We start from the raw sequence: 19,686 nt of genomic DNA on the forward strand, positions 1-19,686 counted from the left end.
ATACTGCCTTTTTTAAGCGGGGCTCAAAAGACAAACCCACCTCCATAGACATTACAGAGTACATGACACTGAGGGTAATGCTGCTCAACACCAGATGTGTTACCCTCAAATTGCACCCACTCAGGAATCTCCTCAGTATGGACAACAGCGATATCTGTGCACTAACAGACACCTGGTTCAGGCTCCCAAATGCACACCAGCACTACCAGGTTATATTTCATACCATGCTTTCTGACCACAAAACTCATAATGGCCAACACAAATAGGGGGAGTATCCATATACATCACAGATACACATACCTCCGGGTTGGTAGCACTGCACAATGCATCACGGACCATACATATGCACCTAACATTGTGCAAATCTTCCTTTTGGTTTGTTGCCTGCTACAGACCACACTCCCCAACTCAGCAACCTCACTCAGCTTTCCTGGGAACATTGGACCATATGAAGGTGTCCCCAAACACCATTATATTGGGTGACATCAAATACCCACGCATTGACTGGGGATAGTACTCAGGCCCCAACACCCTCGCCCAATAGTTGCTACTATTTGTAAACTCATATGCTATGGCACAACTGGTCACCACACCCACAAGAGGGGACAACATATTGGACATGATCATCACCAACATGGGGACTCTATGTTCCACATCTGAGATATATCCCTCATTGGTAAGGCCAGAACATACATTTATCTCACTGGACATCCATATCCCGTCCACACACCCATCCTGGGTAATCTTGGTGAACTTCTCAAAAGCAAATGTCACACTTCTCCAAACCAAGGTGGTATCCTTCAGAGACCCTGGGACAGTGGTAAGTATGGCTCTGACTGCTGAATCCTTTACATACACATTCTATGGACACCTAGTGGACTGCATGGATTGTTCCATCCCAAATAACAACTGGACTCACTCCTCCAATGGCAGGGGACCTGTCTGGTAGACCCTGACCATTAATAAGCTATACAACAAAAGAAGGATGCTACTACATGAAAGAGCACAATCCCAGACAGGGAAGGCATCTGTGATCTGTACTAGCAGACAGCTACAATCACTCATGTATTTATGTCAGGCTCGCTTCTAACAGACAATTGCACCAGACACGTAGGACACTCACAAGGCCTTCTTCAGTTAATTCAGGTACCTGGGTGGACACTCACTGATATGCTGTGAGTTACTGCATAATGACTAAACATACCCTGAACCCACAGACATTGCCAACATCCTGGCAAACAGGTTCAGTGCTGATGTCTCCCCCCATCCCCCCTAAGGAGCTACTGTCCATCCCAACAAAGTGTAACCTCCCTGACATCACAAATAAACAGGTGAGTGCTGCCCTCCCGACAGTGGACAACACAGCATCAATGGGACCAGACGGTGTCCCGGCCTGTGTCTTACACGGGCTTCATGACAGACGTAACCCACACATTACATCACTGTTCAATATCAGAGTTACTGCAGGATATGTACCCATGGAATGGCATACAGTGATAGTGGTCCCGCTCCACAGAGTTGCTGCCACAATGGACCACAGACAATATCTGCCTATAAGGCTAACTAGCCTGTTCTGCAAAGCTATGGAGCATATTGTAATGCGACTCATGCACATAGACATCGGGAACCTACAGACACTGGGTCCTACACATTTCAGCATTGTTGTGGGCAGATCTTGCCTCCTGGACCTGTTTGTATTCTTTAAACAGTTACCAGGTCCATCGGTGTAGAGACGGTTATCCACACAGCCTGCCTGGACCTTGCACAACCCTTCGACACAATACCCCACTCGGCCATTTTGCATAGGCTCACCGGCGTCAATATCGACACATATCTCACACGATGGATTGATACCTGGATCAGGGATAGCACCCACATGCTCAGTATTGCAGGTGCCATGTCTGACTACACAAGTTACACATGGCATCACACAAGGCTCAGTCCTGGGACCTCTCTTGTTCAGTAGATATTTGTGTGACGTACGGCTAACACAGGAGGAATATGGCTGACCATGTTCGCAGATGACTGCAAACTGGGTGCCATAATCAACTCTCCAGCTGGCACATGCATACTCAAACGGGGTCTCACAGAGATAGGATGACTGGTGCCTGAGCCATGGCCTACAGCTAAATTCCATTAGTTGCATAGTCATCCCCTTTGGGAATAACAACATGCCCACACATTACCACATAGGTAGTCATCCATTACATATGGTAGTAGTTGTTAGGGGTTTGGGGACACGACTTGTTTGTACTCTCGCCTTTGACAATCACGTTGCCAAAGTGGTTAGACAGAACTTCTATATAGCCCACCTTATCCCATATGGTTTCACATGTTGATCAAGTGAGGTCATTGTGCCCCTATACTCATCACGACCATGCTTGGTTACAATGCCACATTTGGGATGTACCTTACCCGACACCTGCAGCAACTGTAATGGCCACAAATGTTCCTCAAAAAGCAGATGTAGGGACTCACACGGATGCCCTGCACAGTTCAGATACAGTAACTCCAGCTCTACTCAGTTGCTTACCACCTACACGGATGTGTTGTGTGCCTGTAGTTTAAGGAAATATCTGACCCAGATTTAATGGACATGCTCCACCTCAGGATATCCGACTCCCTTGGAGCTACACAGTCCAGGGACATATACCTCAGCACAGATGTTAATAGGACATGCTGGAGGGACAGATTCTTATCCCAGAGGCTCCAATCACTCCTGATTGTAATCCCAGTTTTGCATGGATAGAGCCACCCACTGACCACCTACAGGAGACATCTTGACAAGTGGATGGGTGATTGTATGTTTACCCATGGGATATCTTCTGGGTCCCTGCTAGACAGAGGCACAATACACTAAATGTAAATGGGCTATCTTGTGTGAACTACTATTCACAGGCACAGTGTTCTACTTTGACAGGGTTGCGAAAGCCAAACACACTCTGGCTAGGCTTGTACATGCCCTAGGGCGGATAGGCTAGTATCAGCCTCTGAACCTATGCTAATGTTCAGGATGCACAATGTTTATTGCTGATACTGTTTGCAGGTTTTATCATCTGCTTTACCACTTTCTATGAACAACTTAGGTATCTGCAGAACATATTTGATTATGACAGGGTTCCACTATATTATATATGTGTCTGTTGTCATATAACTGTGTGCACAGGGCAGATTGCTGGATAGTGAGAGGTTCCTGGATTAACACATGCAACTGCCTGATATGTGTGGCCCACTGCTGTACTCTGACATGGCCCAAGTGTATGAGCATGCCCAGTTCAGACTGTCAGTGTTCTGTTGCCTGACATTTGTCTCATTTATTCGTGTGTGAGCATGCCCAGTGTGACCTTTCAGTATGTTGCTGTCTGAGGTCCACTACATCTGTTGATGTATGTGTACATGTCCAATATTAACATTTCTACTGTTTGTGTTGAAAGTCAGGTTCTATTCTTACTGCGGGACTCACCTTTGTGTCATAACTCGACAGGGATTATGCTGTGCCTGGAGGGTTTCCATGGAATACTTAGTATAGACTTATCAACATTTCTTCATACAGGCTGATCACTGCAATGCTGTCATGGCTTAGTGGTTCAGTACTATGACTATAGTGCACAGTATCCTGGGTTTGAGGCCCATCATTGCTTTGTATTTTCATACTGAGCAGACCAGACTGCTTAAGGGCCAGTAGAGCAAATATGAGCATGTTACCTTTTGTTCAGCTATGCCCTACTTAGGTTCATATGTTCATAGGTTCATACTAGGCTATCTGCCCTAAGGCATTTACAAGCCTAGCCAGAGTGTGTTTGGCTTTTGCCACCCTCTGAACTGATTTTACTGTGCCCTTTTTAAGGTTAGTTTACTGTGCCTCTGTCTAGTAGTGACACTGAAGTAATCCCCGTGGTAAACCTATGATCTCCCATCCACTCGTCAAGATTCCTCTTGAAGAGAGTCAATGAGGGGCTCTGCCTAACATGGACTGGGATTCTATTCCAGAGTGAAGGGAGCCTCTGGGTTAGGAATCTGTCCCTCCAACATGTCCAATTTATTTCTGTGCTCAGGTTCAAATCCCTCGAGCGGGTAGCTCTACGGGATTTGGATTTTCTGAGGTGGAGCATGCTCATTAATTTCGGGTTGGACATGGCTTTATACGTCAGGCACAGATCACCTCTAAGTAGGCAGTATGCAACTGAGTAGAGCTGTAGTTTCTTTAACCGAGCAGCATATGGCATCTGTTTGAGTCCCATGATCCTCTTTGTGAGGTACTTTTGGGGTCTTTCTAGTTGCTGCAGGTGTTGGGTAAGGTACATCCCAAATGGGGCATTGTATTCAATTATGGGCCTGATGAGGGATGAATAAAGGGGCACAATGACCTCCCTCGATGTAGATGTGAATCCTTTCATGATAAGGTGGGCTATATAGAAGGTCTTTCTAACAACTTTGGCAATGTGGTTGTCAAAGGGGAAATTACTGTCAACATGGGTCCCCAGGTCCCTAATTACTTCTTCTGTACTTAATGGATTCCCGCCTATGTGGTAATTTGTGGGCACTTTGTTTTTGCCAAAGGGTATAACTATACACTTTTTAGCGTTTAGCTTTAGGCCATGGCTCTGGCACCTGTTATCCGTCTCTATGAGACCCTTTTGGAGGATGCTTGTGTCAGCTGGAGAGTCAATTATGGCGCCCAGTTTGCAGTCATCTGCAAACCTGGTCAGCCACAGTCCTCCAGTGCTAGCCAGAACTTCTGAAAAATAAATGCCGAACACGAGAGGTCCCAGGACTGAGCCTTGTGGGACGCCACTTGTAACTGGTTTAGAGTCTGACATGGCTCCAGCAATTCTGACTATGTGGGTTCTGTCCTTGAGCCAGTTTGCAACCCATCTTATGACATAGGAGTTTATATTTAAGCTGGAGAGCTTATCTATGATGCCTGAGTGGGGTATTGTGTTGAAGGCTTTTGCGAGGTCCAGGTAGGCTGTGTGGACTACCTTCCTCTCATCAATGGCCTTGGTGACTGTTTCAAAGAAATCAACCAGGTTTAAGAGGCAGCATCTGTGCTTAACAAAGCCAAACTGGGTAGTATCCAGTGTCTGTATGTCCCCAATGTCTTTGTTTATGAGTTCCATGATGATCCTCTCCATAGCTTTGCAGACTGGGCTAGTCAGGCTTATGGGGTGATAGTTTCCAGGGTCTGTAGAGGCACCACCTTTGTGGAGTGGGACCACTGTTGCTGTACGCCATTCTTTGGGTACATATCCTGTAGTAAGGCTGAGATTGAACAGCAGCTTTATGTGGGGGTTTAGCTCTTCTTGGAGTTCATGTAGAATGCAGCCCGGGACATCATCCGGTCCCATTGATGCTGTGTTTTTTGCTTTGGAGAGGGCGGCTCTCACCTGAGCATCTGAGATGTCAGGGAGGCAGCACTCTGCTGGGATAGATATTTGCTCTTTAGGGGGGAAGGGGGGGAGAACTTTGCACTGAACCTGTCTGCCAGGATGTTGGCCATGTCTGTGGATTCAGTGTATTTGTTGTCATTTTGGACCAACTCTGAACATATCTGGGAGTTGCCACCCAGGTTCCCAACATAACTAAAGAAGGCCTTGTGTTTATCTTTAGTGTCCTGTGCAATTTTTCTCTCGAAGCTGGCCTTGGATGATTTTATGAGGGATCATAGTTTTTTGCTAATACTGATCAGAGATGCGTTCCCTTTTAGGGATTTTGCTCTATCATGTAGTAGCATCCTCCTTCTGTTGTACAGCTTATTTATGGCTGGGGTCCACCAGGCAGGATGCGTGCCTTTGAATGATTGGGTCTTGGTTTTGTTTGGGATAGCATGATCTATGCATTCCTGAAGGTGTCCATAGAATGCATTTATAAAGGATTCTGCAGTTTGAGCCGTACTTTCCACTGGCCCGGGGACCTTGAAGGATTCCACCTCAGTTTTGAGAAGTGTGACATTAGCTTTTGAGAAGTTTTTCACTGTGATTTTCTGGGCTGTGGGTGGGATTGGGATGTGGATATCCAGTGGAATTGATTTATGGTCCGATCTTACCAATGAGGGGAATACCTCTGGTATGGAGCATAAAGTCCCCATGTTGGTGATGACCAGGTCCAGTATGTTATCCCCTCTTGTGGGGGTGGTGACTAGTTGTTCCATAGCATTTGAATTTATAAATTCTAGGAACCTTTGGGCTAGGGTGTTGGGGCTTGAGTACTGCTCCCAGTCAATGTTTGGGTAGTTGAAGTCACCCAATATAATGGTGTTTGGAGAGACCTTCATATACTTAGACCCAGCTTGTCCAACATTGCTCAGTATTAACCAACATTGCTGGACGTTGCCCAATATTACTCAACATTGACCACAGTTGTGCTAGTTGGTGTGTGCAATTTTCTTTACATATACTACATTGTGGTAAATGCTGTTTAGCACTGCTTTATATTGCTTAACACATGGCAATCATGCCTCAGGTGGTGCTGCAGGGCTGGCTATGTCGGATGCACATACTACACTCCCTATACATGTTTGGAAGCAGGTGGTGTCAACTTAGGTATCCCTTTTACTATATGTGTGAGTCAGAGAGAGGTATCATTTCCAGGGTTCCTATTGAGCCTGTGTATGTGCTATACATTGCCTCTTTGCCAAAGCATACTGGGCATGCCTCCTTCTGCCTACTGGGGCAGGCTCAGGTTGTTCCTCCTCCGAGTCATGCTCTGCCTGTGATGGCCTTGGTAATGGTGGGGGGCTGTTTGGCCCAGGCCTATGCTGGTCCTGCTGCAGCTGTTTTCGCAGGATCATATTATGTATCATAGCACATACCATAACAATTTGGGTACATGTAGTTGGTGAGTACTGCAAGGCTCCACCAGATTTGTCCAGGCACCGGAACCGTTACTTGAGCAGCCCAAACACATGCACAATTACATTTCGTGTTTGTGCATGTGCCTCATTATGGCATTCCTGTTCAGGTGTGTGTGCATTTCTGATGGGTGTCATCAGCCACGGCTCCAGTGCATAGCCAGCATCCCCCACTAAGTGACCATGTGGGATGCCCCCATTGGAAAATGTCTGGTACAGCTGCGTCAGATGCCAGATATGGGAATCATGGTAGCTTCCAGGGCAGCCAGCACACACATTCAGTATTATGCCCTGGGCATCACACATGACCTGGCAGTTGATGGAGCGGAAGCCCTTGCAGTTGAAGTAGACCCTACCCTGCTCACTGGCTGGTGCTTTGACGCGTATGTGAGTGCAGTCAATTGCACCCACTACCTCAGGGTATTCCGCTATTTGCTGGAAGAGAAGCATATTGATGGCCAATTCCTCACGGGAATTGGGGAAATATACATGATCACCGACATGTGCTGACATGGCATCCAGGAACTGGTGCAGTATCCTGGATGCTGATGCCTGTGATATCCCCATCATATCACCAGTTGGTCTCTGGAAGGTACCTGTTGCTAATATTCTTTTGCCAGCACATACCTTGGTTTCCACTGGAATGGGTTCCCCTCTGTTGGTTCTGTGTGTGAGGTGTGGCCTGCACAGCTCAACACTTTGCTGCAAGAGGTCTCTGTCCACTCTATAGCACTCCACTATTTCCAGCTCATGTAGCCCTTGGTAGGTTACCCTGGGCCTGTACACTCTTCTCTGTCTCCTCACTGTGGGCTGTCCAGCAGCATTCGCATTATCACCACCCTCAGCATGTTGCATATGTCACCTTATAACAGCAATGGCAGCCCCTAACATTTTTTGTCTCAGTAAAGCTTTTTCAGTTTTCACTTCTATTAGCTTACTGCAGTGTTGCAGTGTCTCTTGAGAGAAACATAATAGACTGTTGTTTGCAGAGTTTTAAGTGCTGGGCTGGGCTAGTGTACTACCTGTGTAATTGCCTGATTCTGATTATTTTCACCTGCTAGCTCTGCTAGTACTCCCTGGTAACTTCCTACTATTTGGTGTGCTTCCTTTCTGTTTCCTCAGGGGGGAGCACTGCGCACACAAGTGCAAACAAGCGCACACCAGCTCATACGCACCCACACATGCTTGCATGGACTAAAACTTGCTTATTCTTGTTAAAACATGCGCACACCAGCGCAAACGCACTTACAACTGTTTACACAGCCTTACATATGCTTACTCTGGCTTACACGCGCGCGCACACGCTAACACGCGCGCACACTGTCTTACTCGGGTTTACTAGCGCTCACACATGCGCATGCACGCTCAGCAAGAAACTTTGGTGTTATCCACAGCATACACCTTCAATTTCTTTACTTTACGTAGCCTACCTGTTGACACACCTCTTTCAATGATATGTAAATATCACCTGACACATGCCACTCAGCTCCAATGAGCTTCACTTCTTTCATACATGCCCCCCTCGTGATGTAACCTATCTTCTACTCAGTTACCCCCCCTTATCCTACTCCTACACTCCACTGACTGTGCTCATTTGCTATGTAAACTTGCGATTCACTATCCTAACCCTCATTTGCATAGGATTGCCTACTAATGCTTGGTTACATCTCTTAGACTGAGCTTCGCCCCTTAGCAACCTCTACTCAGTGGCCATGTTGTCTTCAGCCTTCCATTCACTTGCATTGTAAATTCATATCAGCAATAAAATCCACATTTGTGGATCTTAATTATTGATTTTCTGTTTTTTTAGGGTGCAGCGCGTTTGCGCAGCGCTGCGCTACGCTTAAACCCCGGAGATTGGGATGAAAAAAAAAAAGTTATTTTATTTTTATTTTGCATCACTTCACATTGCCAATGGCCGTATTTTTGGCCATTGGCATGCTTCCTCCTGTAAATGCATCCTTTTTTTGCAGCTGTCACGGCTCCATTTTGCTATTTGCAGAACCATACTCAGTTGTCAACTAAGTACATTTCTGCAAACAACACTACTCCTACTTGGACAGGTTCGGGTTTCCTGGATCGCAAATTTACCTCATTTGCATAGCTTTCACCTGCAATTGAGGTAATTTGCATATCCAAGCCCTGTCCGTGTAGGACTAGTTTTGAGAGCTCTGTTACACTCCCCTAATGGCTGTTCCTGGATCGCTCGGTGGGCATGTTGGCTGCATGGAGTCTTACTCTACTCTTAGACTCCGTGCAAGCCTTCATGAATCCGGCCTCTTGTCTGTATCTATAACTCTTCTTGGGGGGGGGGTGGAGAGTACATAACTCATAAGTTAAAAACAGAAGCATGGAGGACAATACGGTATGCTGTAAATTGCAAAATTCCATCTTATTGTTAACTCTAAAGCACGAGTAAGCCAGTACCTGTAAGAGATCAAACTATTGGCACTGGAACTAATACACATCAGGAGTGATACTTAGTCAGTCAGTACATGCGCACTAGTGACAGCAACACACATACTGGAGTGCATTAGTTTACCTTTTGTGGCAGGTAATTGTATGCATAATACAGATTAAACATGGACAGAGTTCAATATACAAAAATGTTGAATAAAGTAAAACACATTCCAAAAGTAAACAGTCTCTATAAATAACCTGCTGTGGAGGTAATAAGAATTGTTAAATAACTATGAAGCACTCAGTAGTGAGATAAAAACAAGTCAAACCACCAGAATTAGCCCAGCAACAGTTATCCACACAAAGAATTGCTGATTTAAACAAGCTAGAGCTGCTATACTATGAAACACCTGAATAGAGGTCACACTGTAGACTTTCCCAGATGACAATTAGAAACAGTTAACTGGCAGGAATGTATATTCTGAAATGAATGGTACCACCTTGCACAGTGTAAGGCCTGTAATGTGAATCATTACCTCGTTAGAGTAACTGAGATCAAGTTAGAGAAATCTGCCATAAGAAGAGGCACAATAACAAGCCTAAATACCTGTATGTACCTTGTAAGGACAGATTGGGCCACAGATATATGAAAACTATATTAAATATATAAAGAGGAGTGTTGGCCTCTGAGAGGTATAGTAAACAGTCATACATGGAAAGTAGTAGTTCCCTTAAGTTTAGTAATGGAGTCTCTTGGAGGCAGTCTCTCTACCTGGTCTGCTGACTCTATGCACCAAACTAAGAAGAGGCATAGATGAGAGCAGAGGGCAACTAGCAGCATCTCAAGGTATCATTAAAGGTGTGTGTATTTGAAAAATAAATGAGTGGGGGCTAGAATGCCTTCTTTTGGGGATTATGATAATATTAAACAATCATCAACAAACATTGGAGTCTTACCTTCTCCACAGATTTTCCAGCCATAGCGTGAGTGACAATTAAATAACATTTGAATAAGAATCATTGTTGCAATTAAGAACAATGAAGGGGGTAGGGGGAAGCTTTGCCTCACCCCTATCTCAAGTTTAAATGGTGAGGAAAGCACCAACCTAGCAAGGACCCTTGTGTGTGGTTTATAGTACAATATCTGCACTGCCTTGATCCATTCTTTTGAAAACTTCACCTTATCACTTGTGAGCCAGAGATATATCCCATAATTAATTTTGAATCAGAAATCTGGGGAAGGATTTGTCCTTTCACTTTGCATCAGGAAAGTAAGTGCTATAGTGTGATCAATACACCTGCTTGTGCTTCATGAGTCTGCTGAGGCAGTACTAGCTGAAGACAGGCAGCTGCAGTGTTTGCATAAAGCATGGCTTCTACATTAATAACAGAGATGCATCTCAAATTCTTCACTTTTGTAGGGTCCTTCCCCAACTTGAGACAACTGCGATACTGAATTCCTATCGAAAAGGGGGAAGAGTACCAGTACTGAACACTTGGCTGAATAACTGATAAAGGGAACTTAGCAAATCAATGTTCGGTAAATTATAGAGGTCATTTGTCAGACCAGCTTGGCCTGGAGTTTTACCAGTTGGGATGCTTTTAATAACCTGTAAAACTCATCTTGAGTCATGAGAGCTGCAAGTTTTCCTGCAAAATCCTAGGGAGTGCAGCTGTGGGACCTAAATGGTGAGGTCAATAAGTGGTGTCCCTAGTTTGTTGGGCAGGTGAAGTAGTATGAAGCTGTGAACAGATTTTTCAAAACTCCTTGGTGATGTCAACAGAGGAAACTACTAGTCTTCCTCTAACTGTGAAGGCTTGAGCATTGTTTCATTTTTTGCCTTCTTTGTTTTAACTGCCAAGTGCCAACAAGCCTAAAAAAGACCAAAAACACAGGAGACTAGAGAATTTGAAAATCTCTCTTCTTCTTAAAACTTCTTTTGCAGGATGGAGCAAGCCTAACCCAATCCCCCTATGTGGGGGGCAAGCCCCCCATATCCCATGAGCTTATATATATATATATATATATATATATATATATATATATATATATATATATATATACCAAATCTAAGATCATATTCCTCAAAGGAAAGGCAATATTCTGAGAAATGGCATCTCAGATTTAGGATATACAAGTCTGATCATCTGGCCATTCAGTCTCTGTGTTTTGGGACTCGCTCTAGTGTGTCCCAGCATTTCAGATTGTTACCTAAATAATTATTGTTGGGTTTAGAAACAAAATTGTATGCTACAACTAGATTAAAGTAGCTGAGATCATGAGGTTGTTCTAGCCAGTTAACTTCCTGGAGGGTAATGCAATGATGGGTCCTGTAGGGAAGGCTCATGTGAAATTAGCAAATTTATTATATCATTACTGTAGCTTGGAAGTTTGGTTGGCATGGGGATTTATGAATATAAGAGAGGGATACAGGATTGTTAGTAGTAGATAGGCCAATGCTGCACTTTTCCTGAAAGACACCAATTGATTTATTTTGCATAGTTTCAAATTTCTAATGTGTCATTTTCATTATTTCTGTATATGTGAGTCAAATTTTAAGTTGCCCAGAAATGGTGGCCCCTAACAGCTAAGCATGAGTAACCCAATGAAGTTGTATATTGTATAAGAAAGTAATTGTAAGGTCCCAATTTGTGATAGATTTAGGAACAGAGAAGCAATTTAGTCTTTTTTATGATTTAGCAGAAGTTGGGAGTTACCTAACCAGGACTTAGTGGAAGAAAAGGATAATCATTTGAAGTTGAGTTGTTTTTAGCATGAAATGGCCATTTAAACTCACTGTTGAGTGCACGGTCATACATGCATAGTTATTCAGCAGTTCTTATTACCTCCACAACAGGTTATTTATATAGACTGTTTACTTGTCAGCTATACGGATATAAGACAATTTATCTGCAAATTGAATATGGATGACATACATGCAACTATTTTAGAGGTCATTTATGAAGAAACTGCATAGTAAGGCTCCTAAGTTAGATCCTTGAGGCATTCCAACTGTCATAGGGAAAAAGGAAGATGGTCTGAATTCCCACTTTACAGCTTGTTGTCTGTTGGCTAGATAGTTGCTAAACCACTGGGGGAGGAAATCTGAGAGGCCTACATATATTATTTATTTATCTTTTTTTTCTGGCGTAAGATGTGTTACTTCCATGACACCAACACGTCAATAAAACAATACCATTTCTTAGGTGTGCAAATTTCAAAGAGAAGATAACCAACCTCTGCACTGAAAATAATTACCATACCAGTACATCAATAACAGTTTCATATAACATGAAGTACTACAGATAAACATTCCATTAGCAGTATCTTCTGACTATACTAACAGTAAACTAATAATGGTCGTCCCTCAAATATAATTATCTCATACAACATTATTTCCTTTTTCTCCCTATCACAGGGGTTTATCTTACCCTTTAAGCTTCATGACAAAAATAAATAAATAAATAAACTTTGGTAAATATATCTAACATATAAAGAAGCTGGTAGCTTCTCTTATCAGATGTAAACTACTATTTGGCTTTTCTGGCCTCCTGGGTAAATAAACATGCTAAAGTCCTCAAGAATCAAGTTATAGTAATCAAACTTAATGGCAATCATTAATTATATTTCACCAAGTAAATAACTTTACAGTTTCACCTCCAAGCACCCTGACTAGTTGTTATATACAACATACCCATTTTTGAAGAAATTGTCTCCTCTATTTTCCTGAATTGATTGCTCTCCTTCTCTCGCTAAGCCTTTTAGTAATTCTTTCAATTCCTTAGATGATCTCCACAAATAGCATTATGAGAGCTGGTAATAATTCATTACATCTAGACAGTTTCATTCTCTCTTGCCAGGACTCTAACTATGCACAGTCATAAAATATGCAAAAACAATTACAATTTGGTGGATTATTACATGTCCAGCAACTTATATTTATCCTTGGAATCATGTTAGCTAGTTTCAGAGGAGAATACAAATATTTTGTGGTGGCATTTCTGGCGGCCATATATGTAAAATCTCCTATCCTGGGTTCCTTGGGTGTAGAAGGTCTGGTAAGTTAGTGCTGCTGTTGTTTTTAATGAGTTTGGCAATAGTTTGGATGAAGTGAATGTTGACGTTTGTGGTGATAGTTTCTGGTGGGAGTTTAGAAGAAGGGGGTTGATTGTTTAGCACTACTGAAGTGAAAAAGTTTATTCATTGAGGGCCAAAAAACTTTAAGGTTATTTTGGTTTGAAATTTAAAGTGCAAACTAGTAGTTATTTTTGTCTACATTTACTTTAGTTTTTATGAGGCTATAAACCAGTTTGTAAGTTTGGTGTTTTTGTTAAATTTTCTATTGTATCCAAGTAGTCCAACTATATCTCTTCTGTGCATTAGTTATTTGGTTGTATTCTTTAGCCATGAGACAGAGTTTGCCTTTGCTATTTTTTTCTTATAGTGGTTATTGTCTTAACTATGTTGAGAAAGATCTGGTTAAACCCGAATGTTACAGGAATAAAGTCCTCGACTCTGGATGAAGTAGCCAGCGATAATAAAGAAGAAGCAATAAGTAAAATAAAATTTGCTGGATACACACTGCACGTAACTCTTTATTTAGAAAAAAATGTGAGCGCTTTCGCAGAGTCCTCTCTGCTTCATCAGACAAATTATAACAGTTAAAACTTCATTTAAATAGTGATGCATCATGGTGTCAACCAATCAATTCCATGTTAAAATCAATACACCAAATAATAATACTTAAGGTATAAAATATACATACATATATAAATATATATAAAAAACACAGAGGCTGTATAGAATGTGGGGTGCATTTCTAAAATTTTCTAGTTACAATATTAAAAGCTATATAAAAAAAGCATAAAAAATACTAAATAACTAGAGCATCAGTGCTTCAAGCCCCTGTTTCTAAGAAATGGTTTTAAAGAAACTTTGGAGTTTAGGCCAGGTGGTCTGTCTGCTTGGAACTTAATAATCCATTCTTGTTCCAAAGCTACATTATTGTTAGTAATATTTCCACTTCTTTTATTTCTATGGACAATATGGAGAACCAGGAACTTAAAAGTGTGTGTGTTCCCTTCTTGCATGACATGCATTGCCAATGCATTGCTTTTTTTTTGGTTTCTAATATCTCTCATATGTTCTAAAATTCTGTCCTTCAATAATCAATTCGTTTTACCTATATAACAGGCAGGACACTTAGTGCAGAAACTAAAGTATACTATATTTGCAGTGTGACAGTTAGCATAGACGTGTGTATGAATGGAGAAACCTCTGACAGGGTGTTTATACTGTCCCCCACCAAAAATGAATGGACATGCTGTGCATCTCCTGCAGGCAAACGTGCCCATCCTATCACACTTTACATACTTTGGCTCATTTATTTTTTGTAGCATAATTGTCTTTTAAGGGATTTATTATTTTTAAAGGAGAAGGATGGTGTTTCTCCTATTATTCCATCGAGTTCTTTCACACTCGATAGGATATCCCAGTTGTTTCTGACTATGTCACAAACTATATTAATGTTTCTTGCAAAAGTCGATGGTACTCACAGCATATTGTTCACTACATTTCTTGCTGTGCCTGAAGTTATTATAGTATTCACATTTTCCATGGATAAATCATTTACATGTTTTGTTTTAGCATTATAATAAGGTTGGCATGGAAAGAAAGGGAAGGGAAATGCCAACTTTATTATAATGCTAGAAGAAAACATGCAAATGGCTTGATAACAACTCTCAAGTTGAAAGCAGGCTTTATTAAATGAATTCAAGAACATAAACACAGGAATAATCCATACAGCGTTTTCATCAGTTAAAAACAGACTTCATCAGATAAAAAACTACACATTACTTGCACACTTATGCAACCAGCTTATTGTACTTTTTTTTATTTTTTATATTTTTTCCTCTAACAGATTTGTTTGTTTTTCAATTGAATTGTACAGGTTATAGGTCACATTAAAGGTGGGAAAAGTTTTGAAATGATTTATTGTGGTCTTATTTTTTTATATCACCAAAACAAACCTGGCATTTTAACAGGGGCGTGTGCACTTTTTATATCCACTGTACATAAAATATTTGGATGACATTTTTGTTCTTTGCAGTGGTCTGGAACATATTATACCCACCTTTATTGACTATTTGAATCAAACTTCTGATTATTTAACATTTGCTTATAATTTGGCTAAAGACAAGATTAATTATCTGGATAAATTAATTTCCCATACTGAAAATGGATTTAAGTCTAAGGTGTACAGGAAGTCTAACTTTAGTAATTCATACTTGCACTTCAGTAGCTGTCACCCTCTCTCTCAAAAGAAAAGCTTAGTGAAGGGACAGGTGTATCCATATTGTGAGAATGACATCCCACCCTGAGCATTTAGGGTTTGAGCTGGCTAAGGTTGTCAGCAGGTTTATTGCTAGACGTTATCCTTTTTCCATGGTGAATGAAATTAGATAATACATCCAATCTGAGTGGGAAGCTAGGTATATACCACTTTTAGTAACAGGACTACCCCATGAGGGTCATTCCCCACTATGAGCTAATTTTGAAAAAGCATTAGTGATCCAATTGTGACAGGACAATGTATCCATATTGCGGGAATGACATCATACTTTGAGGATTTAGAGTTTGAACTGGTTAGAGTTGTCAGCATGTTTATTGCTAGAGTTAATCCTTCTTCCATGGTAAATGAAATTAGACAATACATCCAATCTGAGTGGAGAGCTAGGTATAGACCACCTTTAGGACTAGAACTATCCCCTGAAGTTCAGTCATCACTATGAGTTAATTTTGAAAAAGCATCAGTTGTCCAGTAGAGGCCCCAACCTGAGGAAATTCAGAATATTATTTGAAAGAACTGGAATATCCTAAAGGCTAATCCCACTATTATTAACCTCTTAGGTTGTGAACCACTTTTTATTTATAAAACAGGTTATAATGTGAAAAATCTTTTTGAAGTTAAGTTTAATTACAGTAGTTTCCCAGCTAAGATCAAAAATGAGACTGTTAAATGTGCGATGTGTAATTAGTGCTTATATATTTTGGAGGACAAATCTCTGTCTTTAGAAAATAGTGCCCACACACAGGTGGTGTTTAGTAAAGGGAATTGTCATTCAAAATTTGTAGTTTATCAGGTGGTGCAGCAGTTAGCATTGTTACTTCATAGCAAGAGGTTCTCTGGTTCGATTCTCAGCTAGGGTGCCTTCTGTATGTTCTTTCTGCCTTCCCATGGGTTTCCTCTAGGTGCTCCAGTTTCTTCCCAAATTTCAAAGACATGTGTCTGGAGCATTTATCCCTAGGCCTCTGCTGAAAATGGGCTCTGTTCCAGTTGGACTTTTCCAGTAAACAAATGTTACTTAAATAAATAACTTTAGCTAAATGCTCAGGATGCCCTGCATTCTATGTAGGGAAAACTGAGTGAGTCTTTGGAAGTGAATATATGAGCACAATTAGGACATTACTAAGATAAATGAAAGTAATGACTTGTTTAAACATTCTGCCTCCTGACAATTTTTTTAAATAAATTTAAGTTTGCTCTCCTTGAACAAATTAATCTAAATCCTGGAGGAGTGATATGAAGCCATCCTTAGAAAACAAAGAGTTGAGGTGGCAACTTTGATTGCAAGCAACTAGTTTCCTGGGTATTAATGAGCATGTTTATGTTCAGCCCATATTATTGCTCAGATCAGCTAAACTGTAGATTAATATAATCAAGTTTATATCTTTATTGTTCATCTGCCTTTTTATAAATCTATTTTGACATTTCTCTCGAGAATACATCATATCTTATTATATTACCTTTTAAGAACGTACGTTTACGTATCATAATTGGCAGTCTGTATTTGTTGAGTGTTACTTCTTTAAGCATATTGGTCTCACTTAATTAATTAATTAATTAATTAATTAATTAAGTGATTAATTCATCTATTTAAAGGACTGATTGTGGTGTGTGGCAGTCTGATGAAGTCCTGCTTGTGTAAGGATGAAAGTGCTCAATAAAACATTTTGTTTTTATCTTTGTGGAATTTCTTTTGGACCATGGCTCTTGGCATTACTAAGTTACTGGTCTAAGAATGCATGCATTACAGCATTATAATTGTAGGAATGAATACATCACAGCATTAGAATTATAGGAATGAATAAATTACAGAAACAGACCTGTAAGAATGCATACATCACAACATTAGGACTGTAAGAATGCTTACATCACAACATTAGAACTGTAGGGATGCATACATCATGACATTAGGACTGTAAGAATACTTACATTACAACATTAAAACTGTAGGTATGCATACATCATCACACTAGAACTGCAAGAATGCATACATCATAACATTATGACTGTAATAGTTCTAATGCTGTGATGCATTCATTATTACAGTTCTAATGTTGTGATGTATTCATTCTTATATTGCTAATGTGATGTATGCATTTGTACAGGTCTAATGCTGTGATGCATTCACTCTTACAGTTCTAAGGTTGTGATGTATGCATTCCTACAGTTCTAATACTATGATGTATTTTTCTTACAGTTCTCATGTTGTGATGTATGCATTCTTACAGTTCTAGAAGACTATCTGCTATAATTGTGTTGGGGTGGGATATATTATGTGATTATCGGCCATACAAATCAACTGAAAAAGATAACAGTACAGGAGAAGTGGCCTGATTACAAAGGCAAAGTGTTTTATGAGAAAGGTGCCTGTTAAGGATGGGCAGTAAGTAAAGCAAAGGCCTATAATAGGTAAATTTCCTTCAAGCCATGGCAGGACACTAGAAGTTATCATGAGGATTAAGTGTGAAGGCTACAAGAGTAGAGATACAATACAATGAAAATTTGCAGAAGGACGTTTAGCTCCCATTCACCTAGTTTCTGTGGTGCTTATTATTCAAATGCAACCTGAAAGCAATACTAGTTTCAGCCTTGTCTCAGTATTAAGAGATTACAGCAAATTGTTTATCAGGCCCAGAATGTCACTGTGTAGCCAAGCAATTGGAAGTTGTAATTACTCACAGTTTTGACAGCATTGCACTCAAAAGTGATGTAGCAAGCTTCAGAAATAGCATCCAGCCTGATGTTATTAATATGAAGGCTGTAGCTGCCAAATGTGGGATGGATGTTTCTTTACAAATGTTGCCATCGAGCAGGAAATAAGTATATAAAGACACCTTTGTTTAGCTGCTAATTTAAAATGATTTTTGTTGATTTCTCATTCGTTCTGTAACAGGCGTTAAGCAGTTGCCTATGACGCATGATTTCTGGTTCCTCTTGGAGTAAAGAATAATGATCTTTAATGTTTAAGTGTAGTTTTCATATGCATTATATTTATATAAAAATGCATCCATTTTCGAATGAATGTTTAGACCATGGATTATTGAAAAGAGCTGTCAGGTACTAGCAAGTGGTAAGTGCTCTAAGCCAGTAAACAAAAATAAATGACTTGTTGTATAGATGTTGGCAGTCAGTGTGTGAGTAAACAGTTCACTTAATCAAGGTCAAGGAAACAAAATTGGGTCAGTTACATCAAAGAATGTGATGGACATATATTTGACTGAATGTTAGCACTAAGGTGACAGTACATAAGCCTGTCACCAATCTCTTGAAAGCAATGAAGAACAGCATAAACATTTTTCAGCTGCATGGAAAGACTGCCAAATGATGGCAAAGAACCATCATACTATAGTACAGTTAAGGTGTAAAATTTGTAATCCTAGCATTTATGAAAGAAATCTGATGTAAAGTTTTCATTCTTGACCAGTATGGTCTTAAAGACATAAACTAAACCTTCTAATTTTGATTCTTAGATATAACCTTGTATTTTTGGTTCAAGGTATTTGAATGTGCTAGATTTACAAACTTGAAGTTAGGTGGGGAGTGGGTACATATTAGCTAGTTTCATTGAAGTAGTTTGTATTAGAATGTGCACTAGATTCAGACCCCCATGATATAACAGCATCACAACACACTAGTGCACCATTCTAGGGCAGCTTTTACTGTAATAATTTGTGCTGTATGTTGTGTGTACAACAGTGAGCTTCACTATACAGTACTATTCTTTCTGTCTTACCTTTAGAAAGCTCTAATGTTAAGTGGTCTATTAATGGATTACTAAAATAAGTCACTGTTTTTGTAAATTTGTTCTACTAAATATGTGCCTACCATTACCAAATGATTATATTGCCATACTGCTGCTTATAGAAGTAACACATAACACTGCTTCTTTTTAATAGCACTGCCTAAAAACATACAAATAATGCTAGTTAGTAATATGTAACAGACAGTTCTAGGATTCAGAAAGATTCTTACTGTTTGTGTAAATTGCTTACCACAAGTTGATCAAGTTAAGCAATTTTAGGAAAATACAGTTCAGAGACTGAATGTCTGCAATGAGAAAGACCTCGTTATTGGCTCATTAGCATCAGA

Source organism: Protopterus annectens, chromosome 10.part0, assembly GCF_019279795.1.
Source record: "Protopterus annectens isolate FY-2018-M chromosome 10.part0, PAN1.0, whole genome shotgun sequence".
Classification (NCBI taxonomy): Eukaryota; Metazoa; Chordata; order Ceratodontiformes; family Protopteridae; genus Protopterus; species Protopterus annectens.